This window comes from Eublepharis macularius, chromosome 1, assembly GCF_028583425.1.
Source record: "Eublepharis macularius isolate TG4126 chromosome 1, MPM_Emac_v1.0, whole genome shotgun sequence".
In the NCBI taxonomy this organism is placed as follows: Eukaryota; Metazoa; Chordata; class Lepidosauria; order Squamata; family Eublepharidae; genus Eublepharis; species Eublepharis macularius.
Window position 1 is genome coordinate 197243684 of NC_072790.1, and position 27985 is coordinate 197271668.

Consider the following 27985-nt stretch of genomic DNA (forward strand, 5'->3'; position numbering starts at 1 on the left):
TTTCAAATTTAATAACGAATCTGTTTGACAAATGCATTATTTGTTCCATTATTGCTACATATGCCACTTCCATCATTGCTACATATGCCACTTCTCTTAACAAATAGATAATATATCAGAATACAACAATAAAATCTATTATATATCTCATGATAAGAAAAGGCTGTTTTAGCATACATTACACCACACATTCACACCTAATGTGTGGTAACATTTTCCTTTTAACAAATTGCCCCTGGGTGATAGGGGTTTCTCTGAGAGGGAAATCTAGGCATCTCCATGGGTCCTCTATCAGCCATGGATCTTGTTCTCTCAGGCAGCTGAAATCCATTAGTCTCTGTCTGTTCATAAGTTTTTATGAAACTTTACCTTTTCTGTTACTTTGACAGTATAATTTGGCTAGATGATTTTAGTTTGCCTGTATGTTCTCTGAAGTGTAAGTATTATTCTTGGGCCCTAGATAGTTTCCTCTCAAGAGACATTGCTGCTAAAATAATTAAAATGGAAATTTATTGTTCTGTTCTTTTGTTTAAAAAATAGTTTCTTAATCTGGTTTCAGAGACACTGGGAACAAAGCCATAGCATCTTTGGTCTAAAGCCTTTTCACATCCTGTGTGATACTGTGTTGAATCACTCCTTGTCCACTTAGCTCAATAAACTTCATTAAGGGAAGAGGGATAGTCACTACTTCCCAGAGTATTGTGATGTATGGATCTAAAAGCAAAAAAAGAAACCCACTATTATAAATATTGTTTCATTTAAACTTGGCCTGAACATAATTAAGTTACAGTTGATGTTTATGCCGATACGCTCTGTGATGGATTAAACTACAGTGGTATGAAAGATATTTTGGGTTTAGAGTTGTGTGATATTCTCTTATTATTACCATATGCATAAACCCTGAGAGTTTTCATTGGTGCATGTAACTGCCATAAGTCATCACAAATGATCGAATGATTGTTTGGATCAGATTGTTTGGTTCAGATCTCATCCCCCTCCCTTTTCATTAAAATGCATTACCAGAACATTTTTATGTGTTTGTGCTCTTACGATTTGCCCTGCAAGCTCAAAAAAGAAAGTATATAAATCAGGAAGTGAGAGACTACACTGTCTTCCCACAAGCCTGGCATACATCTCCTCTGTGTATGTGGGCAAGTCACTTAATGGCTTGAATGCCTGTTTCTCTCCCAATAAAACATGTAAGCAATTAATATGAAACAAGGGCACAGTAAGACTTTGAATGAAATTATAACTTTCATCAATACAGAAGTTCTTACTCTGACGTGAAATCTAAATCACTGGGGGAGGGGAATGGTATTATTAATTATCTTTTGGATTACTAATTTTGGTCCATGTCATCAGGTGATGTAGATATAAATACAAATTTAAATGTGTTGGCAGAGTGCAAACAGAGCAGAGAAGTTACGCTGTGCTGATTAAAGAGGCTAAAAGTTTATTTAAGAAATACATACTTGAGAGTGAAGTGGAGAGATAGAGTCCTTGCTATCTGACTACATCTTGTAGAAGAGTGAATAAGGCAGGAGAGAGAAGAAGCAGGATATTGCCGTTTAGCCCAATAGGAGACAAGACAAGGAAATGACCCCCAGGAAACAAGAGAGATGCTGCTCTCACCGTCTAAACTAAGTGACCCTTGCTGCCCCCTGCATAGAAGGCACTTCTTCCTTTCTGGCTGCTGCAGTATACCAGACATTGCCATTTCCAACAAATGAAGGTAATATGAAGGTTTTTACCAACAATAGGAACACGCTGTATTTATACTCTGTGAAATCTTCAGCTTGGGAGCAATCAGTAAAATAACTGGACAGCTAACACTGACTTGGCCTTGCTACAGTTTATGTACTAGCCTCTTCAGTGGTGTACTGCTGTTAGCCCCCTAGCACAGCAATGCAGAGTGAAAACTATGTTAGGGCACCAAGAACTTAATGAGTACAGTTATAACCACTAGAAGACACTTTCTCACATGTGGGGCTAGGTTTTTGCATACTTGCATACCAAAAGGGCTGGCCAACCCAGTTGTCTGTTAGAAGATATATTCAGAATGTGTGTATTATGTGCAGAAAATCTTGAACAATTTCAGTTTCCTTATTGTCAACTTTAAAAAATTGTGTAATTCCTCAGTCGTCATTATTTTTGTCTTCTTGATATTCAGCTGTAATTCTGCTTTGGCGCTTCCTCTAACCTTCATCAATAGTCACTTCTTCACTATTTTCAGCTAGTAACGTGGTGTCATCTACATATCTCAAATTGTTTATGTTCCTTCCATCAATTTTCACTCAACCTTCTTCTAAATTTAATCTGACTTTCCTGTTCATATACTCTACAGAGTGGTTGAACAGGTATTGCCATTTGGAAACCACTCTGTTTCCCCATATTCTGTCCTAACTATAGCCTCTTGTCCAGAGTACACGTCGTGCATCAAAATAATCAGATGTTGTGGCATCCTAATTTCTTTTAACACCACCCATAGCTTTTCATGATTCACATAGTCAAAAACTTTGCTGTTATCTATAAAACAGACTGATTTTCTTCTGAAATTCCCTGGAATGTTCCATTAGCCGTCGTAAATTTGCAACATGATCTCGAGTGCCTCTTCCTTTTCTGAATCCAGCGTGAACATCTGGTATTTCTTGTTCCGTGTATAGTTGGTAAGTCTTTGCTGTAGAATTTTGAGCATCACTTTGCTTGCATGGGAAAATAACAAGATAGTCCAATAGTTGCTGCACTCTTTGGCATCCCCCCTTTTGGAGATTGGAATGTAGACTGAGCATTTCCAGTGTGTGGGCCATTGTTTTATTTCCCATACTGGTTGATTGATTCTTGTTAAGATTTTGATGGACTCAGAGTATCTTGAAATACCTCTATTGATGTCCGATGTACTCCAGGTGATTTGTTTCTCCCAATTGCTTTGAGCGTAGCTTTCATTTCACTTTCTAAGATTTCTGGTTCTTCGTCAAAAGATTCTTCTTTGAAGGAAACTGTCATCATTCCATCTCTTCTGTATAGTTCTTCACTGTATTGTTTCTAACTTTCCTTTACTTTGTCCTGATTGGATACTGTATTTCCATGTTGACTGGCTTTCAGCATCTTGAGCCATGGTTTGAATTTCCCTTTGATTCCCTGGATCTTGTGGAATAGATCTCTTGTTCTTTCTTTTTGGTTGTTCTCTTCTAGTTCTTTGCACAGATTATTGTAATAGATTGCTTTGTCTCTGCATACAAGTCACTGAAAAGCTGCATTTAGAATTCTATTTTATTCGTATCACATACACTGAATATTGTCTGCTGGCAATATTCAGAGTACGTGATATGAATCCACAATGATGAAAAGTGAGTGCAAAAAATGTTACTAAGATAATCAGAGTCTCTGTATTCTATTTGATACTATTATTTTATGAATCTATGCATTGATGATCATGTTGAACAATGGCATAGGTACCATGAAATGAGCACATGCAAATAAGACAATAAAAAACCCTGTAGTATTTTATTATTACATTTATTTAACCTATTCTGAAACCCAAGGTAGAATACACAGGTACTCAAGAAGTCTCACATCTAGGCACTGACTAGACCCAAACCTGCTAAATTTCACTGAGGTATGAAGAATTTCTGGACACAACAATCAGGATATGGAAGAGCTACTGTTCGGCACCACCTGTTACGGAAGCCTGGGAAAAATGTTTACCACAGACAAGGCCTGTAGGTGGAGCATTATGGAATATAACAGCCAAAGTTGAGGAAAGGTCCAGCAAAATCAGTAGGATCCAGCAGGACATTGTCCATTACAACAATTCACATGATGCTTATCCTCCAAACAGGTTAATCAAGAAACTGTCTCTATGGGTGGCTGGGCAGAGATATTTCCTTTCATGCTAGCTGTGTTGCAATAATCAGGGGCAGAGTCACACAAAGCAGACTCATTTCCATTGAGAGAAGCCTGATTTTATTTTTTTAAAATGTAAAATGAAGAAGAAAGATTATAGCATTGTAAGCACGGCCACGGACATAATATGAATTTTCCTACATTCCAGTCATGAGATTTAACCAAAAGCAGCTTTGGGGAATATCATGATGGGAAAAAGCAAAATGTCGTGATTGCATTGGGAATATATTAGCTGGAAAGCTGTCTCAGCAGCTGGCCCACAGGCTTTTGAAAGGAGAGTTATTCCAAGAACTATATAAATAAACAGAGGCCTTGGGAATTTTTATTCGTCCAAAAACCCTGTTTGCCAAGCCAACCATTACCCAAAGTTTCTCTGTATGTGTGCCTCATATGTAGGGTTCTTGACACAGAGGAAATGATGACTACTTTTATGTGCCAAGTTCTTTATGAAGAGATTTGGCAAGCCATGTTCCAAAGTGGACTGATTTTCCAAAGGTCTAAATGCCCAGTAATTACTCTGCTAATTATAATTGGGCCTTTGATGTACTGCTTCTTCTGTCTATCAAGAGAAGGTTTCTTATGCTGAAGCAACAAAGCCTCTGCTTGTAAAATGTATTTGCCCTCTACAGGCTCTACCCCCAAAATCTCCAGGAATTTCCCAATTTGGAGCTGGCAACCCTAGTCCTATATTGGGATAAGCTAAAAACAATCTCAAAGCTTTGATTCCTAATGGCCTAATCACTCTTTCCTTTTGATAAACAAAAAAGGGGAAAGTGAAGTGACCACAGAAGTAAGGAAATGGAAGAGCAGAATTGTAACCTTTGCAATATTCCAGCACTTGCATTTTCTTCTTTCTGGATATCCACAGGCTCAGGAATTCAATTAAAAGCAGTGATTAAACAGAAGATATTGGCATTACAGAAATACTCCAGGGTCTAGAAATCCAATCAATTCACTTCCTCCTCCTTTGTCTGCTTTAATTGTGGGGCCACAGATTTAGGGGACTGATGTCATCGCGCAGGTGTGGAAGTGTGTGTGTGTTTCTCAGTAGGCCAATTGGGCCCCAAATAGCCTGCTCCACCCATCTGGGGCCCAATTGGCCTGCTGAAAAGCACAGGAGCACTCTCAGGGGCAGTGCAATGACATAACTCCCAGAAGTAACATCATCACATTGCCCCGTGAAGGCACCAGGTTGTTACCGGAATGGCTCCTTGCTAGTGGAGGGGAATTAGCGGCAAGGAGTAAGGCTATGCAAGAGAGGTAACTGCAGGATAACTCCTCCAGTACTCCACCTCCCCAAGGTAGCAGACGAGACTGGTGCTTTTAAGTCAAAGAGTTATGTTTTATTCAAAGAGGAAAATAAACATACACACAAGAGGCAACTAAAATGATTTGGTATACATACAGAGTCCTAGGAAATTAGCCAGAGATTGGAATAGAGTGATAGGATAGGATCAATCAGGGAAGGAGGGAAGATTGGAATGTGCTAAGTAGGGTGACTCAGCGAGACCCTTTCTTGTCACGGCAGTCATGTCTGTAGCTGAAGAGGCAGTAAATCCAATCACCTTGGTCACTCTGCATTTGCATTCAGCATTTCATTCATGACTTAATCTCCAGGGCGGGACTTAGCAACGCTTTGCACAACCAGCTGGAATTTCCCTGATGCAGATCAGGCTGCGTTAATCCAGGGGCTCTGTGATTTTTATATTACAAGCAGCTATTAAACAGCTATTAAATGTGTGGAGGCCAGGGTCGACTGGTTACAAGGTGAGTAGAGGTGGGGGGGCAAAGGGTGGGAGTGGGGGTTCCCCTGCCCCCAAGGGGGAATGGCATCTCTATTGCCAACCTCCAGGTGGGGCCTGGAAATCTCCAAGAGTTATAACTGATCTCCAGACAACAGAAATTCATTCCCCTGGAAAAAATGGCTATTTTGGAGGGTAGACTGTATTGCATTATACTACACTGATGTCCCTCCTCTTTTCAAACACCTCTCACCCCAGACTCCACCTCCAAATTTCTAGAAATTTCCCAACCTGGAGTTGATATCCTTATGGCACTCTATGCACAACTGGCAGGAACAGAGAAGCACAGGATAAAACAAAGGGGGGAGGGGGGAGGTAGAGATCATGGGCTAAAGGTTTTTGAATGCTGTTTCTTAAGACAAAGATGGCAAAAGACTGCACATTTTTTGGAAATAAGTTTAAAAGACCTTTGTCAACCAGTCACTCAGTCAATCTCGTTGGCAAAGATGTTTGGACAGGTTGTTGAGAATGGAGACCAAAGAAATTGAGATAGTGACAGCTAGGTTGGTATAATGCTTAGGTGTTGGACCAGGAACCGGGAGACCCCCTATGGAAGTTCATTCAGTAATTTTAAGCCGGGTACTCACTCAGCCTAACTAACCTCACTGGGTGGTTGTTGTGAGGATAAAAACCTTATTGTTATTGGCAGAAAAGTGACGTTTAAATAAATAAATACAATTGTTAGCTAAGAAGTTGTTGGAAGAAATACTGCACAGTCGAAACAGGAAAGAAGGAAGGCTGAAGTCCTGGGAGTAACCAATCTGATAACATCCTGTCTGCTAGGTATACGTGCTTTAAAGAGTTTGGAACTTTAAAGAGTTAAAGAACACACATATATGGATAGGTGTCTATCTAGTAATAATCTATACTTCATTAAAACTGAGTTTTAAACAGCTAAATGATTGGCATAATGTTGTCAAGTAAACTCACTTGGCAGTAAGTTCCTCTGGAACATAGCCATCACATAGGAAGGGCTCCCTTTCCTTGCTTGTATATGAGTATTCCTTTCTCTTGTTATAAACCTCCCACACGCACAACAAATGCTGTTGAAAGGCTCCTCCCCCCCATTTAATCTTAAATATATCCCAAAGCAGAACTTCAAAACATCTTATGGATGCCCTCCCTGCCCTGAAGCTCCTTCACTCACTGAAGCCTGAATCAGAATGCTATTTCCTGGAATGCTTTAACTTTCTTTGTTTAAAGCTAATCCAAGCTTAACTGTAAAGAACCCACTGGGAACTAGCTTAAAGATGGCATCTCTCTCTCTCTCTCTCTCTCTCTCTCACACACACACACACACACACACACACAGATGCACACAGAGAAAGACTGACATGCAGCATGACAATTTTATCTCCATATCCATCTTAGCTTTCAGGTAAATATATTTGGGTCTGGAGAGGGTTAAACATTTTGAGTCAAATGTCTCTCCTCAAAGTCTCAGAGACAGAAAATAGATAGCTGTGAACGCTCATTTAAAACTCCTGGCCAGGCTTCTTAAACAGTTAATCTTGGTCAGTTCTATCTGGTTTGCACATGTGTTTCCTGTTTTTCTTCTAAATTCTATACTGTTCAGGGACCTGGGGAATGAGAGTGCAGGATTTTCCTGAAAGGAAGGGCTGCTTTGTTCATTACTGCCTTGGGAATGTGTTAAATTTTAGCATGTGTACTCCAGGCACCAAATTGTATTTCCAAGGGCAGTAATCAGCCTTGCTTGTTAAAACTGTATAGCTTAAAGGAAACCAGTTATCAGAATGTTTCATTTAGATGTGTTGGCGTTATCGACCTGAGATCCTTTTACTCCAGTGCCTGCAGACTGCCAGAGGAAAAGGTATTCAAGTAAAAAGATGACATGAAGAACATAATCAAGCAAGGTTTAGTTGTAAATTCACAGCAAGAATGAAGACTCTGAAGGCAATGCTGGAGGAATGAAAAGCCAAGCCATCATGGGACATCTTGCAGAGCCAATACAGTATAGTGGGTGAAGCATTCAGATGCTAATGCAACCTCTTGGGAGAAAATGACAGATCCAAGTTTCATGTCTTACTGTAGTTGCGGGGGGGGGGGGGGCTAACAAAATCCACAATTTGCTGTTTGTGAAGAATTTTTTTGTGAAGAATTGGTTTCTTTTTATTGGGCCTTTAATATAAACTATTGTATTAATGTGTTGTTCTCTGTGCTTATAAAAGTATGAATACACACACAGAGAGGAGAGGCAGCCAATCAGATGAGCCAAAGCTTTCTCCCTTTGGACCTCTACACAAACATCCTCTACTGGCTGCAACTCAAATGCTGGAGCAACAAAAGGATTCCCAGTCCTACCACTGAACACCACTGAAGGAGAAGTGGATGCGGTTAGAGACGGGCATGAACAGAAAAAAAACGAACATGATGTCCATTGTTTGTTGTCATCCATGAACAGGGACTCACGAACAACCACGAACATGGACCTGTTCACGAACATGTTCATGGTTGGCTGTTCGTGGGGGCCAGCAGGCTCTCCTCCAGCCATCGTCCAAGTCAAGATCCCTACTGTACAACTCCCAGAAACCTGATCTGAGCAGGCACCAGGAAAGGTACCAATAATAAATAATAGCTTGGCCCCAGAGCCTGTCAGCAGCCCTGAAACTTGAAGAGGAAGATCCCTACCATACCACTCCCAGAAACCTTACCTGAGCAGGCAGCAGGAAAGGTACCAATAATAAATAATAGCTTGGCCTAGAGCCTGGCAGCAGCCCTGGAACTTGAAGGTGTAGATCCCTATCCCACCACACACAAAGAAAATTCAAGCTCCAATGCACTCTCTCTATCAAAATGCCAACAGCAGCTGTGTCTCCACTGTTTGCAAAGCCAGAGCTGGGAGCCCCCTCCCCCCTGCTATTTGCTCCCTTGTTGTAACAAATTTGGAGCTCCACACTTGAAAGGAAGACCTGCCTATCAAGCTAAATTGGGCTTAGATTGGGGTTTCCAGGGCAACAGCAGGAGTTCAGAGTTCAGACAGTCCCTGCCTAAGTTGCCAAGGGAATTGATTGCAGGTGCCAGACTGACTTGATGAACAGCAATGAATGAGGCTTGCAACAACCACCTGTTCATTTAGAATGGGGCCTCATGAACAGCTTGTTCACAGACAGCAGATTGGGCTGTTTGTGGCTTTTTTTTGTTCGTATAGCTGTTCGTGCCCCATCTCTAGATGTGGTACTAGTAGAAAGCTGTAGACAACAACAACATTCAATTTATATACCACGCTTCAGGACAATTTAGCACCCATTCAGAGTGGTTTACAAAGTATGTTATTATAATCCTCATGATAATCACCTGGTGAGGTAGGTGGGGCCGAGAGAGCTCTGAGAGAGCTGTTACTGATCCAAGGTCACCCAGCAAGCTTCAAGCAGAGGAGTGAAGAATCAAACCTTGCTCTCCAGATTACAGTCCTGCCACTCTTACACCAAACTGTATCTCAGAGATGCCAGGAGCCATAGCTGTAGCACAGTGCAAGCTCACAAATATGTGACTGATAATCTCAGTTTTCAGTACCATGTTCTGCTGCCCATTCAGTAGCTGCACACATGCGTGGTGATGTGGTCAAAACTCTGTTGCTCTGTCCCTGCTTCCCTTCAGATAAAAGCATCACTCACCTCTGTTCCTTCAGCAGCTCTCACTGGTGGGAGCAAAGATCCTCCTTTTGTCTTACTACATGAGCTGCTATCAATGCCATGCATTGTCCTCTACATAACAAGTTAAGGACTAACCTCCTTCACTATTGTTGATGTCAGTATTGTGGTGCTTCTTCATCTACTCCTCATGCGTTCGAGTGGTGGTGGGAAGAATAAGATTCAGGTTAGGCAGTCCTCATCTGTATTTTTTGAATGGGAAATCACATAAATGCTCCCCCAAAGGAAAAGAGTGGGTCTGCACATACCAAAAAGTGAACTGAAGTAGATGCCTTCTTCCTTCTGTGCTACCTGAGTCTTGTTTTCATCTTGATTGTAGTACCAAAATTGTGGAACTCCTTCCCCAAGGATGTCTATTTGTCAATTTCTATCACTGTCCTACCAGCAGGTGAAGGCTGTTTTGCTTCATCCAGCATTCCCTCAATGGCCCCTCATTCCTGCCCTGTGTTTTCATTGCTAGGTCTGTCAAGGTTTTTTAATATGCATTTTACTCTTGGTATTAAATTGTTTTATGATTGCATTATAATGTTCTGCTTCAATTGTTAGCCATCTTGGTGGCCGTTAATGGACTGAAAGGCAGAATATAAATGGTGTAAATAAATAATAAAATAAATAAATAGCATTAACTCTGAGGCTTTAGGCCTACCTATAAGGAATGCTCCATAGTTCACTGGTCCAGCTTCTGTTCTTCCTCAGCATGTGCCTTGCACCCAGTCCCCATCATCTTCAGGTACAAGCGTCATACGTAGCAAGTTTAGAAAGACTGTACCAAACCAGTGGTAATCTCAGTATAATGCAGCTTCATTTTCTCCATGTAGTCATATTAATAAAATAACTTGATCTGTACTAAAAGAGGCAAAAATATACGGGTCTGCTAGGATCCCGGAGTCCAAGTTAAAATTCCCCACTATGCTATGAAGCTCACTAGGTGACCTTGGGCTAGGTTCTCTCAGATTAACCTACCTCACAGGATTGTTGTGAGGATTGGAGTATACCACCCAGAGGCCCTTGGAGGAATGGCAGGTTAAAGATTTACTAAATTAATCATATATCGAATTCATGGATATGTTCTAAATGAATTTCCATTGACAATGTTTATTTGCAATAAATGAGGATCTCCATGATTAAATTAAGACTTAAAGACCTTATGGGTGATATTGGCCAATTATGCACTCTATAGAGAATCAGTGCTAAGTCTCTAAGACTTAGGGCCAATTTTCAAGCCAGGCTGCAGACTCAGTACTTCAGAATTAAAAAAATAATAAATCATCCAAGTGGATAAATGAAGTAATTCACACAATGTCCAGAAATAATCCTAATTTTTAAAAGAGATATTACTTTATTACATTCATTAGGCAACACATTATTTTCTTCTTGGATGCTTGTGGAAAATATTACTTACTGCTACAGCTTATTAGGTTTTGTGGAAAGAGCTGTATAAAATGGAGAGTAAAGACACCTTTCAAATTGTCAATTAGCTTATTTGGAAATTCCAGCATGCCAAGAAAAATATCCCATATAGTCTTGTTAACATACAAAGCTTCCTTCTATTGAGTCAGACCATTGGTCCAACTCCCTCAGTATTGTCTACTGTGACTAGCAGCAGCTCTTCATCATCTTAGGCAGAGAAGGTTTGCCTTACCACCTACCTAACTGCAATCCTTTCCTTGGAAGTGCTGGGAATTGAACCTGGCACAAAGCAGGTGTTCGATCACCTCCTTGGTTGTCACTATTAGTTATGAAAACAAGTAACAAATAAAAAGTCCTACAGAAAGGCATTTTTTTCACAATCTTCCTAAAGACTGCAAGGATGACACCAGATGAATGTCAGAGGAGGAGCTCTATTGAATGTAACCAGCCACCTTATAAATCTCTACAAGCCGCGGTACTCCTGATGATCTGAGAATATGGTAGGCTTAGATTAGAGATGGTCTGAAACTATCTAAGATTTAAAGGTCAAAAACAGTACTTTGGATTGGCCCCAGAAACTACCTGGAAGCCAAGGTAGTATATTAAGATGTCAACCTTCAAGCACCTTTTCTACTGGTGAAAAAGGAAGAAGGCATCCTATCTAACTACTAAAAAGGCTCTGGCCAACTATGCATGTGACCAGCATGCCTTAAACAGGTTTTCAAAAAACAAGAAAAACACTTTGATTTCCCTTGGCATGAGATAATGAGTAGAAAAACATCTGCTGCCCCCCCCTTCAAATGCTGCATGTTCTAAACAGCAGATGAGAGTACAGGGTTATGACAAATTCCCCTGTGCTTCCTTTAATAGAAATCTAATAAGATGAACTAAAGATCTCAATTAAAGAAGCAACTGTGTCTGAAAGGGCTACTCCAATGTTCCCTCTAAGCTGTGCAGTGTTATGAGCTAAAAATCTACTTTGTGAGCTAAAACAACAATTTTCATTGAAGTTTTGAGCGCGCCTCCTTTTTTAAAAAAAATTATTTCAGTCTACAAACATACAAAACACAAACAAACTACAAACTACTTTAATTTGTATGTTTTTCTCGCTAAGAAACAACAATTCGAGCAGTCATTCAAACATGGATTCTAAATATCAAACTAAATTACTCTGCGGGTAAAGTTATTATTACTTCTCCTTCCCAAATATTTGATATACAAATATAAATATATCTGAGAACATGTGCTAGGGTCTGCATCCCATCCTGGGCACATGTTAGCCTTCTCTATTCCAACAAGATTGCAGCAGGTAGGCGGAGAGATTTACAGTATAATCCTGTACAAAATTACTCCAGGCTAAACTCATTGATTTCTAGCCTCTGTAGAATCCAAAAACAAAAAACATGTAATACATTTTGATTACAATCAAAACAAATTAACAATAAAAACCAGATGTCCAAGACTATCCAGTCCCATTAGATGAAAGGGCCACAAAAATCAGAGTATAATTCTGTATAAAAATGGATATGTTCATTCTGATTGCAAAAAGGTAGCTGTGTTAGTCCATTGCTGCAAAATAAAGCGGACACCCAGTGGCACCTTAAAGACTAGCACAATTATTTCAAGATGAGCTTTTGTGAATCAGTGCTGACTTCTTCAGAAATCTATGAAATCAACCTGAGAATCATTCTCACATTTTCTTTTTCCACATAATGAATCTGCACTTGAAAGACTCATGACAGAATTCATCCTTGATCTTAATCCCCACCCCGCCCAATCTGCCCCATAAGAAGGATTCTAAGTTTGATTTCCACATCTGAAGAAGTGAGCAGTGACTCACAAAAACTGATACTGAAATAAACATGAGTCTTTAAGGCACCACTGGACTTTTGTTTTACATTCATGCTGATCGGCTTTCTTGTGGTTCAGGTGGGATTCTCAGCTCAGGCAGTTAGCCATTACTATATACAAGCACCTGGAAATCTGATACCATACAACATTTGGAACAATTGTGCTTTAGACAATTACAAAATACATAAATACAGAGGAGTTAGCCGTGTTAGTCTGTAGTAGCAAAATCAAAAAGAGTCCAGTAGCACCTTTAAGACTAACTAATTTTATTGTAGCATAAGCTTTCGAGAATCAAGTTCTCTTCTTCAGATGCATGATCCGAACTGGTCAAATACAGAAGAGGAGGGGAGAGAGGGGAGAAAGAAGGGGACATAAATACAGTATCTCTCTATTCTTCTCCATGTCACAAAAAAAAATGTGACTCATCTACCCCTTTCATTTTAGACAGAAACTGAGGAATGGCAAGCCTGGTGCCTTAGTAACTTTGTTCATGCAACTTCAATAGCCTGAAGTCCATTCTGGAACAAATAAACAAGATCTGCACAGTGTTGCAGCTCAGAGGGATAGGATGTACAAATACAGAATTGTAAGCTTTGACTTTTCTTTAGAATATTTATGTACCACCTGTACAGAGACCTGCTTCAGGTGGCTCGCAAACAGAAAACAACATCATTTTTAAGAAGTCAGGATGACAGGAGGAAATGTCAAGAATGCTTCACTCTATCATTAGGATACTCTAAAACTGGGCCCATCAGCAGGTTGCAAGCCAAGTTAACATGAACAGGATCAAAACTTAAACCCCTGGAAGTGGCCAGTAACCACTGGTTTTGGACAAAGTGAAAGAGGAGACTTTGTGGCACCAAAAAGTTTCAGTTTGGTAGCAATCTTGTTCTGCAGTAGAACAGCAGGATCAGAATCCAGTAGCACCTTAAAGACCAACGAGATTTTCAGGGTATAAGCTTTTGAGAATGAAAGTTCCCTTTTTCTTCGTATCTGAAGAAGAGAGCTTTGATTCTGGACAGCTCATATCCTGAAAATCTTGTTGTTCTCTAAGGTGCCACTGGACTCAAACCTTGCAAAATCTTTGAGGCTTCCTGTTTAATTCTGCTCCTACAGACTCCTCTGTGAACAAAGAGGCCTTTCCTCAGCTTCTACTGCAGGAGAGAAGGCAAGTCAGGCACAGCTGCCCTTGGAGGCTCACTTTAGCTTCAGATCCAGATTTAGGGTGGGGGGCAAAGAAGGACTGTGAGCCTGTGAGCCTGCAAAGAAGAAGGCGGCTTAAAAAAAGAAAATGAGAGAGCTGAGCTGGAGCCAGCCTCAAAGTGGATGCACTAAAATAAACCCCCAACAGCGCGATCCTATGCACAGTTACTCTGATCTACATCCATTGATTTCATTTTAGATGGAGATGCTTGGTTTGCCGAGACAGGGCAGCCAAATCCAGTTCTTGGCCAAGTCTGCATTCAGGCTGTAAAAGTCACTTTGGAAGAGCCCTTGAAATGCTGGCCTCATCAACGGTAAAGTCCAACCAGCCTCCTTTAGCATCGCAATGGTCTTCTCCTCATCTGGCCGTCAGCAGGCATGATGAGCACATGGCCCAGCCCTCCTTCCCCTCCTCATCCTTCTTCTTTCCAGCCTTCTATTGCACCAAGGCCAAGTTAAACGACACCTTCACCATGGCAGCGGCTGAGGTGCCACCTCCTCTCCTCTGCTCTCTGGGGCTAAGGGGATCCCAGCGGGGTCAAGCTGAGCCCCATTGCTCAGCTCTCTGTTCTCCAGTTAGAGAGCTGGTGGCAACTGGAGTTGCTCTCTGGCTCTGCCCAGAGGGCTAAGCCAGCCACAGCTGGGAAGGAAGGAGAGAAGTGGGACAAGGCTTCATCCCTATTGGGCACGCCAGCTGGCGCTGGCTGAGTGGGAGGGCAGGACCACCTGAGAGTTAATACCTGTGAGCTACAGCTGAGAATCTGTGAGCAGAGGAGTCAGAATCTGTGAACAATTGCTCATGTGCTCACATTAGCGGGAACACTGCTCCTGACTGTTCACTGCATGGTTCCCAGCATTGAGTGTACTGTGTCTTAATGACTTCCTGCTTGTTTTCTCAGTAGTAATTAATTTCCATGCTAAAGAAAAAAAACAAAGACTTTCTATATACTACACCTGTGATGGCAAAAAGTTTAGCATTTCATAAGTGGCTTATCATTGTTGTCCATCCATGACCCTAATTATAGAAGTTATAATGCAAGCAAGCATTTGGAAATGATTTTTCAAACAGGCTTGAAGCAAACAAAAGAGTAAGACTGGAGATTGGTCTACACGTCCGGAAGAATGAAATTGTCGAATTCTGAGGTGGCTCAACTTCAGATAATTGGTAAGAGATACCATTTGTGAAAGCTTGTCCAAGGTTTTTTTTAAACCCTCCCCTACTTTTTTTTTTTTAAAAAAAACCTAGCACACAAGGAGAAAGGTTTTAGTTCACCTCTTACCCTCATGTGCCAGTTTTCCACTTGAAGGGAATGTTTCATGGAGAAGAGCAGAACAAAGTGATGTCTCACTGGCAATCTGAAGTGGTATAGTCCCTTCTGCCATGCATTGGAACTCTGGCTCATTCTAACCTCATTCTGCTACAAGCGTAAAATGGGTTTTATTTGTGCTTAGACCATACTTCAAGATTGTTTATTATCACTTTTCCTGTGCATGGTTGTGTTGGGCCTTAGAAGCTTTGGTTGGCAAAGTTAAAGGAAAGGCTAACCTTTGATACAAGAGGTGCTAGCCTATGGGTGGTGGCTGAAGATCTACCAGAATTACAACTGATGCCCAGCCATAGAGATCAGTTCCCCTGGAGAAAATGGCTGCTTTGGAGGGTGGACTGTATGGCATTATACTGTATTGAGGTCCTTCCCCTCCCCAAATCCTGCCATCTCCAGGCTCCACCCCACCCCACCCCCGCCCCAATCTCCCAAACTGGAATTTCCCAACCTGGAGCTGGTAACCCTATTCGCTACAGGTATCTGAGTTGTACAGCCTGATATAAGGGAGCAATTCAGAGTTTTTAGGAGAGAGCCAGGAAGTCCAAAGCTTGAATCAGACCTGAGCTGACTAGGTGGTCTTAGGCAACCATTATTCAGATAGATAATATCAGCACTTGTCTGTCCTGGGGTCTTTTTTTGTTGAGATGGTGGTATTCTTCTTCAGCCTCTACGCTAGGCTTGCTAACTCTGAATTCTTGGAGATTTGGGGATGGAGCCTGGAGAGGGAGCTCAGCAGGGATGTGATGCTATAGAGTCCATCTTCCAAAGCAGCGGTTTTCTCCAGGGGAAATGATCTCCTGTAATTCCAGGAGGACTCCAAGCCTCACCTAGAGATTGCAATCCTCCTCTACTCCATTGCCCCCCATACCCTACCTACTACTATACTTTGGACTATTCCTTAAAAAATGTATTTGGTGTGGTTCAGCTATGAAATGCAGGGAAGAGAGTGCAATTTGGAGCAAGCTGTATTTATTTTTCCTACATAGAAAAGAACTTTGTGAAAATGGACATTCAGACCTACTTATTAGGATTTCCAGAATATTGTGCAGCTCTGCATGATGTAGGGGTCCTTTGTCCCTCCCTTTTTATCACCGGATATTTTAAGACAAATGCTAGGGAGGGAGGAACTGCTTATATGAAGGTGTACAACCCATTTCAACTCTAATTATTTCTGACAGATTTCACATCATTTTAATAGGATTCCAAGACGGTAAAGAAAAACAGATTTTCATTTTTAAAAAAAATACATTTTTGCCTGCTTGTCAATATGATAGAAGTCAGAAACAAATTTCTTGATTTTTTTGTGAATAACATTTCTAAATGCACTCCCATTGTGTATGTATGTGTAGCTACAAATCAAAGAATAAAAAGCTGAAAATGAGAACCAGGATAGTCTAAGGATCTACCTGCATTTGGTCTATTGGAGAGATTAGAAGGCAGAAGTAATACCACCAGCTGTATGTCATGACTCCAAAAAGAAAAGAGAAAGAGTTTTGTCAACAAGCATGTGTAGGCATCTTGCCAGTGTCCTGATTCAGTGTTTATGGGAACATCTTGAAATAGCTCCCAGATTAATGACTGTATCTTCCATCACTCTAGTATGATGTCTGAACACGAGGAGAAAGTAAACAATAGTTAACGATCTGGGATCTGCTGGCAGATGCCATATTAGCTCTGGTTCTGATTTTCGGTTACTAGTCACAAGCTATTCTGATCAGATGTTTATCTTTGGGAAAAGCACACACATACACACATGCATGCAATGGAAAACTGAATCAAAGATGGTTATCCTTTCTACATTCTATTCTACTGGAGATGTTTCACACACAGTCAAATTACTTCATGTGACTACTTGCTCAGCTTCAAAATTGCCCTTCAGAATATTTTCTCTTTTGACAAAGATGTTTAAGAAATGGGGAGGGGAAGGAGGAGAATGGGACAACATTTCCATTTTTCAGTCATAGTGTCTACCAAGTATGAGTTCTCAGGGGTCCTCAGATTGTTCAAGTGAAGCCTAGTTTTTGTGTTACTTGTGGACTTCTGGTTCAAGTTATCACAAGGTAATTAAATCATGGCTTGTTTTAAGGTATTTATGATGGAACTTGTTATTATGTCAGGAAAAAGAAAACATTGACTGTACTAATGTTTGCTCTGCTGTGGTAGATCTTACTACACTATAACTAAGTTTGCCAAGGTTGGATTGGGAAATGTATGGAATTGGGAATGGAAATTGAGAAGGGAATAGTTTGGGGAGGGATCTCAGTGGGCTGTAATGCTTCTGAGTCCACATCAGCCATTTCCTCTAGGGGAACTGATCTCTGTAGTCAGGAGATCATTTGTATTGCCAGATCCCTCCTGGAATATGGCAATCATATCATAGACTAGAATACATTTTAATGAAATATTCATCTTAAAACACAGATGATGAAATTACCTCATAATCACATTCATGCACTGTGGGTGGGGGTGACTAAGGCCTAGGTACTACAAATTAGGGTTGCCAGGCCCCCTCAACTTCCTGGCAGGGTATTGAAGCCTGGCACTTACCTGTTTGGGTGTGTGTGTGTGTGTGCACGCACGAAGTGATGTCATCACGCAACCCCATGGGTGTGCACCCACCCAAAACGCGCCCATTTCGGCCCAGAGCGGGTTCGTTTTGGGCCCATTTTGGCACAGATCAGGCCTGTTTTAAGCCGCTGCGGAGTGCAAGCACTCCTGCGCTCTACAGTGGCCAGAAATGGGCTCGATCCAGGCAAAAATGGCCACATTTTGGCCCACTGTGGACCGCAGGAGCACTCCTGCATTCCGCAGTGGCTCAAAATGGGCGCGATCCACGCCAAAATGGGCCCAAAATAAGCCCCATCTGGGCTGAAATGGGCGCGTTTTGGGCCCCTGCGGAGGGCAGGAGCACTGCTGCATTCTGCCGTGGCCCTGATCCAGGCCAAAACAGGCCTGATCTGGGTGGCAGCAGCACACGGGAGTGCGCAGAACTGCAGGGGAGTGCGCACGGAAGGCACGCTCCCCCCGCTCGCCAGGTAAGCAGGGGCAGGGTGTGGGGGGCGGGGCGGGGGATTCCCCATCCCCAGCAGGGGTCAGGCATCCCTGGCATCTCTACTACAAATAGAAGATGAGGTGACTACAGACATTTCTGGATTGTACCACTTAAGGTGGGGGGTTGCATACACTGAATACACCACCCTCTCTCTCTCTCTCTCTCTCTCTCTCTCTCTCTCTCTGTATATATATATACATATATATATATATACATATATATATATATATATATATATATATATAAAATATATAAAATAACCACTTCCCTGCACACAGAAGACTAATGTCAGATATAGAGTTCTAGCTAGTGATGGAAGCAGTTTTCAGAAACAGAGGCTATGGTTCATTGGAAAGCCCCAGGTCATTACAAGATGAGCTCAACTCTATTCTGAATTTTGTCTTGGCTTGTAATGACTCAGTGCCAACCTTCCATGCTGCCAGTTTTCTTTCTCCTCATTTCCCATATTTTCACAAACTTACCAGTACAAGGGAAGGGCACAGGAAAGCTAGCATCAGAGAAGACTGATGAATGCTCAGGTCTCACCAGTTCCTACCGTTGCTTTTCTCCATGAAGACTTCTGAATATGTTTTACAATTTTTTTGTGTGTGGTTTCTCTTAGATTCTCTATATAATTGTATTTCCTCTTCCCCTTAAATTAAATACAAAATCAATCATGAAAAATATTGTGCAAGTTACATTTAGTTTAAGGATATTTTGTGCAAGTTGTTTTTTCAGCTGGACAATCCTTAGCGATGAATGTCCCACATACAAAATTGGTAATTGCCTCTACAGAGTAAACTATATGTCAGAAGAAGTCTTCTTTGTGGCATACTAGTTGTGTGCAGAAAATGGATTTCAAGCACATGAGTGTCTACTTGCAATCTGAAGCCAAGACACTGAGGCTTATCACTATACTATAGTGATAAGCCTCGCTGCAGAGTATAGTGGGTACTAAACCCCTCAGCAAGCCCCAATCTCTGCATAAAATAAACTAAGAGCAACCATGTTCAGGCTTAAATACTAGCCTTTAAGGGTTTCCTCTAAATTTTGTCAAAAGATTATTGTAATTAAATAATATAACTTCTGCTGTATGTGACTGATGTCGCTATATTGAAAACAGTGCACTTGCCAAATAACCCTTAAAGGTTATTTGGGGGCTAGTATTTAAGACTGAACATGGTTGTTCTTGGTTTATTTGGTGTATTACACACAGTGGCCCCTTGTTGTGGTTTTCCAGTCTTTGCAGGTACAGCTGTGCAGTCCATATTTGAGTAAGCTCCAAGTGCAGTTGTAGACACAGGGCATCCAGAGCAACTGCCCCAGGCCCTTGGGTCATGCTGAGAGCCCCCACTGCCCTGCAGCTAGCTGACCCAACAACTGCTCTGAAATCGTCAACCACTGTGAAGGGAACGGCAGTGAAGTTGAGAGTGGCCAGGGTTTCAGAATACTAAGAACATCTCTGTTAAGCTCCCCAAAACAGCTGAATTGAACCTGTCCCTGGCCGACACATATGCCTGGGTTGCCTACTACATATGATTGTCGGTAATCCTCCACTGCCTCATGCACATCTTCTTTGTCTCCCCCCACCCTCCCCTTTTAGGGCTGATAAAGTAGCTTCTGAGGAGCAAAAATGCACAAAAATTAAAGAATACTTTCAAGAAGGATGGCAGAAGTGAGCTGTGGCTCACAAAAGCTCATACCCTACCACAAATTTTGTTAGTCTTATAGGTGCTACTGGACTCTTGCTCTTTTCTAGTGATAAAAAGCAAGAGGCAGAATGTTTTGACCTTTACAAAAAAGAGGAGATAAGATTTTTTTGTGAAGCCACCTTTTTCATGATGCAATTTCACATCCAGAAATAGCTCACAGTTATCTACCTATGATTATCCAAGTTACACACTGTTGTATCTGTATTCTGTCTAGTCAATAAAATGCTGAATAATTATGAAATTTGTGTTTCACTTCTAAATGCAACTTAGGCATTTTTTGGAATTGAGGCATGTTATTTTTTCATTACTGTATATGCTTAGACTTTAATGCTTATACTTTATTTTATACGCTTATAACATGCTTATACTTGAATGACTTGTGTGAAGCTGAGGTAAGAATTATGAAAGGCAATGATTTACACTTAGTGGAAATTTAAATACAAATAATACCTTCTGGAACGAACATCATATGTTCCTGACAACCAAGCAGAAGCAAGGAAATGGCACAATGCAGGTTGCCAAGTCAAATAAATCCACTTTTATTGTATGCATTTGGAAGTAATGTGGAGTTATACCCTTTTGCCTCGCCAAAGCCTCTCATGCACAGTTTGTTTTTTAATGAAACAACTAAAAGTTGAAGCCTATAACGTATTTGGATATTTTTGCTTTAAACTGCATTTATTCATTTTTGTTTTATTCCTTATTTATTCATTTTTGCCATTGATTTCAATGGGGGGAAAAAATCACCAAGACAGTAATTCCTTTATTTTTCCAGCCAATTGGGATTACATTTCCCAGCATCCTCATGCAACAGATTCTCATGCAAACTTTCAAGCGCATAGGAGAAATACTTCCAGTTTTTAAAGACATTAAAATTATCACTTGCAGAGTGGGCAATGGTAAACATTCCTAGAGAGAAGGCTGTGTTACCAAAGGGGTAGTAGGGAGGTTATTGGGACGCCAAGCCTGCTGGACAAGAGGGCTCTCAACGATCGTTTGGGGGTGGGTAGCTGCTACTTTTTCCCTGGTAGTCCTGTTCCCAGGGAGCTGCTCTGGAGAGCATTCCAGTTTTTCATTACAGTTTTTCTCCAGGAGCTCAGGAGCAGGGGAATGGCATGTTAGAGCAGCAGCAGATTCTTCCACTGTCGCTGCAGCTGGAGCTTCACCAACACAGCAACTTTCTCCAGAGCAGCTCCCCGGGAGCAGGATGCCCAGGGAGAAAGTAGCAGCTGCCCGCGCCCCAAACGATCGTTGAGAGCCCTCTTGTCTAGCAGGCTTGTGACTGGAGGAACGATTTGCAAAAGCTGCTGCTGCCACCAGCTTTCTCTGGTTCTTCAGGCAGCGATTCTAACAGAGAGGGGAAGGACACTCGGACTTCAGTTCCCAGGAAAACTTGCAAAAACAATCAAGTGTTCTCCATGTGAAAAAAGTCACTTGTAGCTTGGCTCTGAGAGAACTAAGGCGAGGGCATTTAGTGGCAGTGAAAACCTTTTGGGAACACTAAGAAAGTTGGAGAGGCAGCAATATACAGGTCTCATAAAGGAAGCAAGATACCACAACATATTTATCATTTTTATTGATGATTCAAGTGATTGACATTATAAATCTTTGATCTAAAAATCTAAGGCTTCCATAGATGTCGTGGTTAAAATTAGACAAGCATCATAAAGTTATTTCACTTTAATTGTAATTTATTCACCTTCTTAACAATCTCAAAGATGAAGTCGAACCAATGATTGAGACTGAAGAAGTTTAACTATTAATTAGTCAATATTTGTAGGGTATTATTAACATTAATGGGAGGACAAAAGTGTTTCTGCCATAACATTATTGTCCCATGGAGTTACTTAAATTTTAAAAACATACTATTTGAAATAGAGGAACAGGCTTAATATTATGATTTATTTTTATTATTTTGTTATTCAGGGGAACCTGCAATCCATAATTTTGGGAGGTGGGTCAAGATCGCCGAGGGAGATTTTTTAATACTCTCAACAGTCCCATAGTTCTTTAGGGAAAAAAGTAAGTTTGCAGTGGAGATGTACCAATGAATTCACATTAAAGAGAGCTATTAACCTGTCATTTTACTAGAATAAGGTCGCTATTAGAGGTGGGCACAAACCGGGAAAAAAACACAGACTGTTGGTCCATGGTCTGTCGCGTTTCATGTACCACGGACCATGAACTTTTCACGGATCTGCGTCTGTTCGTGGACTGGTTCATCGGTTTGTGGTCTGTCACTTCTGGGGGGCATAGGACAACCCCCTTCACACTCAGAGATGCCAAACTCACAGGGACTCTTCAGTAGGTCTCCTCCAGCCACCCTCCAGGTTTGATGAAGATTAGATTTTGGATGTCCGAGTTATAGACACCCAAAGTGGCTGACCCAGAAAAGTTCCATTAGATATCATAGGAGCTACAAATGCCAATTGACTTGCATTGGCTCCATTGAGATATATTGCAGCACCAAAAAGTTGCAATGAAAACATGGAATGGAGTTAAAGACCGTTCCTCTGAGAACAGAAAGTGCTCTGCAGAGGTGCAGTTCTCTGTTATTTCTGCACAAGCTCAGATGCACTGCTCTGCTCTGGGCCTAGGGTTGCCAGCCTCCAGGTGGTGGCTGGAGATCTCCCTGAACTGATCTCCAGGCCACAGAGATGAGTTCATCTGGAGAAAACAGCTGCTTTGGAGGGAGGTTTCTATGGCATTATACCTTGCTGAGGTTCCTCCCCTCCCCAAACCCTGCCTTCTTCAGGTTCCACCCAAAAATTCTCCAGAAACAGGAGGACCCATGGAGAAGGAGGTTAAAATTCCTCTTGTGTGGGGGGAGGGCACATTCACAGTTGGCAAGGACAGGGGGTGGTCCAGAGCCATAACCCACCCAGACACCTTCGCAGCTGGGACAAGTGCTCTAAATAATAATGATACTGTTAATCAGTATAATATATAAAAGTATTCTGTGAGTCCTCAGGCTTAGTCCCTGGGCATGTCTGTGGAACGGAAGCAGCCAGAATCTCAAGCAAAAGCTTCAAATACCTCCCTTTGTGACTGAAAAAAACCACCCTGCAGTTCCTCCTGGTCTTACTACCTGCTGAAAACTGAAACCATTTACCTGAGAAGTGGGTGGAAATTTACTCCTTATTCTCACATAGAGAAGAATGGGAACTCTCTGTTTAACAGCCAGAGAAAATCTGCGGATGTCTTCTCCATTGCCTAGGGAATTGATTGCTCGGCACCAGGATGTCTGGTTTCATGGCCCAATGGACTGATGGACTGGCCCAAAAGTTGTCACATCTGTGAAAAACGCCCATCCCATGACCCGCCACTTTCTGAACACTGAACTAGGCTGGTTTGTATCAAATTTTGGTCAATTTTTCGGGCCGTGCCCACCACTAGTCATTATATTAGGTTAACATTGGTTGTGCAGAATTTGCTAGAAAAGCCAAGCAGAGCAGGATTTGGAAAAGGTAGATCATGGTTACTGGAAAAAGAAACGTATAGACAGAAATTGCCCTGATAAGGAAGTATCAGAGTTCAGAAGATAGAAGTAAAAGTTAAGTCCCTTATATGATTAGTATTAGGACTGTGGTATTTTAACTTTTTCATAAATAATTAAATAAAATAACAAACAGTGGCATATTCAAGTTTTCAAACATGAAAAGTTTCAAAAGAATCTCTCCAGAGTCCATGTTTAGGTAACATAAAGGCAGACTAGATTTGATGTAATGTCGAATGTGTGATGGAGAAAAACATCTAAACTTTTCATATATGCTAATAGCTATATAAAAGGCATCCCTACTGTTCTCATGTACTGTTGCCTGCAGCTGTTGAGAGATGGACATTAGTGATATAGCAAGCAACATATCTGGAGAGCCATTTGAAGAAGCAGTCCATTCTACAGAAAGAAGCGGAAACTCTTTTCTAAGATTGTGCTGTGTCAATGGTTTTGTATGTACTAGCATTTTACCTGATAAATAGGATACATGTTTTAAATTACTCTTCAATTGAGTAATTGAACCAATAGCTCAAAGCAGCTGACAACATGCTTTGAAAAGCAGAAAATCATTTACACTTTGCAGCTGTTATTCAAGCATTTTGAATATATCTAAAGGAATACAACTTTCATGGTAATCTCATGCAGAGTAACTCCAGTCTAAGCCCTCTGATTATGACTGTGTGATAATCCTATTATAATGGAGTTTATTGACATTGCATAACATGATAGACACCCACAGTCAGAATATAATCATGGTGTTTAGATTAGTTATCCCAGAGATTACTGTACATAAATTATTTTATTATGTTGCATAGACATATGGTTCTATTTGGGTAGTTGGATTCTTTTGGAGATCTTTTGAGATGTTTGTCTTAATTTTCAAATCACTGAGGAGCTGAAAGGAGCACTTCACAATGGACTAAATCAGTGCTGCATTTAGATTGTTGGGCAAACCATGGGTTAGGTTCTTGGAGTAATTTCCCACTGAAATGTTAGTTTTACTTGGGTAAATGTTTGTGATGGCATCCTGGTGCTTTTCACAGCTCCCACTCACTTTCAATCAGTTTCTAGAGAAATGCTCATTCTTGATACATCCCGTTTATCATGCTTGGCCACAGTGGTCCAGCCTTTCATCTGCAGACTAATAACTTGCAAGTGAAGTATGCCATTCATAAGCAAGTAACCTCTGGTCTCCATTGTTCTACTAATTAATTATTGTTGATTGGTCTGACTTGTTTCACATTGTTTCAGAGCATGATCAAAGAAAATCTCCTATTAATCTACTAAACTAGATGTCAGATTAGTAAATTCTTGTGTGCTGTTAAGAAGAATTTATTTTCAGCCCTCAATAAAAAGGTTTAAAAGAATAATGGCTTCGGTATATCTCTGGTAGGTCAATGGTCATTCTCCAAAATATGCAGATCTTTGTGAAGCAACTTGTGGTGTCTTGTTTGACAGTGCAATGCTATGGAGAGTTACTCCAGTCTAAACCCATTGACTTCAATGGGATTAGACTGGAGTAACTCTTCATAGGATTGCATTGTAAATCTTAAGTGAACCTTCATGCACTCTGTTCAGTATAATTCAACAACATGGATCTGAACTGGCAACCATAAAAAATTAATAAACACATTGCACAGGTTTAATGCCCTTCAGTGTCCTAAAATAAACCTACAATAATTTAGTAGAAACAACAGCCATGACCCAGCCAACATCAATGGATTTCTATGGGAGAGTTAAACACATTCTGAATTCATTTCCATTGCAGTATAGTTTAACTGTGGCTGGGTTGTGCCCACTATTATGAGCTACTTTTTATGAGTGAAGATATGACATCACTTTTTATATAATAGTTAGATGAGGTTTTCATTCCATATATTTTATAACCATATTTTAATAACTTATTTTCATGCCTGCCTGACAATAAGCAAAAGTGATTTTTCAAAAGTCCATCACACCTTATTGTAATCAAGAAAAAAAACCCTGGAAGGGGCTATGCCAATAAATGGAGCTGAATCTGATGTAAGGGGGGATCACTGGGGAGGTTTTGCTCCCATCAAATAGCCCCCCACCCAGTCAGCCTTCCTTGATTGGCCACTATATTTTCAGGGTAGGATTTTAAAAAATGATAATCTTTACTTCACAACCAACCAATATTTATATATCATTGGAGCCAAGCCCAAGTGTCTACTTGTATTTAAAATCTGTGAATTTATCTATAAACTGTTGGTATTAAAAATATGGATATTCATCTATGTGTCTAATGAAGTTCAGGAAGTTTCTTAGACCTATGAAAACTTCTCTAAATTAAATAAAATCCTTGTAACAGAAACTGAATTACAAATATTTTAAATGAATGACTGTTTTATATATATTTGCTTGTATGAATTAAGAATTTTAATAGCAGTGAACTATAAGTAGGAAATAAAAAAATAGATGCTGTCTTATTTGCTCAAATATTAACTTTTAATGGATGAGCCAGCATGGTATAGAGGTTGGCTATGGATCTGGAATCCACACTGTGCTATGGAAGCTATTTGAGTAATCTTGGCCCAGTCACTCCTATTCAGTCTAATACTCCTTGAAAGGTTGTTGTTGTGAGAGTAAAATAGAAGAAGGAAGAACAATTTTGTAAGCTCCTTTGGGTTCCCCTTGGGGAGAAAAGTAGGGTATAAAAATCTGAACAAATTAAATAAATATTCAGAAAATGTATATGCTGCCTATCCAGAGACCTGCTTGAGGCAGTTCACAAAGTAAAAGCATCACAATAGCTTTCTCCTCTCTTTCCACCATTGTCTGAGAAAGTGTCAAATACACGGTGGCCCTGGCAAACTTGCTACAGTGAGATGAGAAATACGGTGTTACATGGCTCTCAGGGCCAAGTGACAGTGGCAATGGGTCCAACCCATGGTCATCGATGCCATTTTAAAAGTAGCAGCAGTTCTTTAAATATTGCAAAGGGATCCTGCTCTGGTTTGTGCTCATAGTATGGCAGCCCCAGGAGCTCTTGTTCCCCCCACCCCTTTTCAGATGCCAAAAGAGCCTCTCATTGCTGTTTCTGCACCAAGTTCTCTTATCATATATTCCTTATAATACTAGAATACCCCAAGAAAACACTGTTTTAGAGTAGGTCAATGCCAATACTAGCCACATATAATCCAAGCCAATGCTTGTCACAAAGAAATATCAAAATTAATCAAGTGAATAATTCATCAGGTAAATATCATAGTTCATAGAACAAGTCCATAATCCATAATCGTATTTATGTTCTTTCTTTTCATAGGCAAAACCCGTTGAGGAGAATCCAGAATGAGGAAACTTTCTCCAGGGAAGTTGGCAATGGGTGCGCCAGCCTTTATAACATCCCGTTTAGTTCCTTGCTTCTTCACCAGCCAACTTTTATTAATTTCCTGAAATGTATAAAATGTTGGACTAATAATACAATAATTAGATAACGATGCAATGAAAATGATACAATAAATACAATTAAAATAGTTGATACAATAAATATTAATAGTACTCACTACTACAATCCAAGATAAATTCTTAACATGCATTGGTGTTTCTTCTAGTCATTTCTTTTCTTAATCAGAGGTCAAACAATGTTTATGTACTTCAATTATACAATCAAATTACAGATAATCTTAAAGTGACAGATGCTTTATACTTTCCCATTTACAAGAAAGCAGTAAAATCAATTTCTTGGTTTAAGCCTCGAGGGGCAAGACATCTGAGTCTAAAAATCCACTGTGCTTCAGACTAATAAAAGTTTTTGTAAAGAAGTCTATTGGTTAGTTTCAAAGACTTGTAATACAGAAAACCAGAGCTCAGGTTCCTGTTGGTGAAATTGACTAAAGTGCTGTGCTAAAAGGGCATCGCTAACTTTGTTCCTTATCTTAGAAAGATGTTCCTGAATTCTAACCTTGCTAGGGCTCATAGTGCTACCCACGTACTGAAGACCACAGAGGCATTCAATGATGTAAACTACTCTGGGTGTGGAACAGGTAGAAAAATGTTTTGCAAACAAGAATTTCCCCGTCATAGGATTTTTAATGGTGTTAGTATTGACAGCTAGTGAACATACGTTAAAATGGCCACAGGGAAAATGTCTCTGTGGCAACTGTTGCTTAATTCTTTGTTCTTTAAAATCAGAATGTATTAATCTATCCTTCAGGCTGCTAGTACATCTATATCCCACCGTAGGGGGAGGCGGGTCTCAAATCCCAGGATGCTTTGTATGATATGCCAATTGTCCTTGATTATTCGAGAAATCCGTGGTGCCAAGGGGGTAGAATCAATAGACTACTTTATATTATCCCCCCATCCTTATTCCTAGATGAAAAAAGTGACTCCCTCTGAATGCATGTGGCCCTAGATTTAGCCCTGTCTATTACACGTTTCGGGTAGCCTCTAGAAGTAAACGCTTCTCCCATTCTATCCATTTCTCTCTGGAAGTCAACCTCCTTAGAGGAGTTCCTTTTAATCTGGAGGAATTGTCCAAACGGTATGTTGTTTTTTAAAATTCCCGAATGGAACGAGGTATAATGTAAATATGCCCAT

The 27985-nt window shown here is 40.6% G+C and overlaps 1 long non-coding RNA gene across 1 annotated transcript; it reads left to right on the forward strand.

The window, feature by feature from the left end:
* Positions 1–5566: 5566 nt before the first annotated feature.
* LOC129343140 (uncharacterized) lies at positions 5567–27013 on the forward strand. The gene is made up of 3 exons (XR_008598277.1): positions 5567–5670; positions 14910–15005; positions 26709–27013. It is a non-coding gene; the product is annotated as an uncharacterized LOC129343140 (long non-coding RNA).
* Positions 27014–27985: the final 972 nt, after the last annotated feature.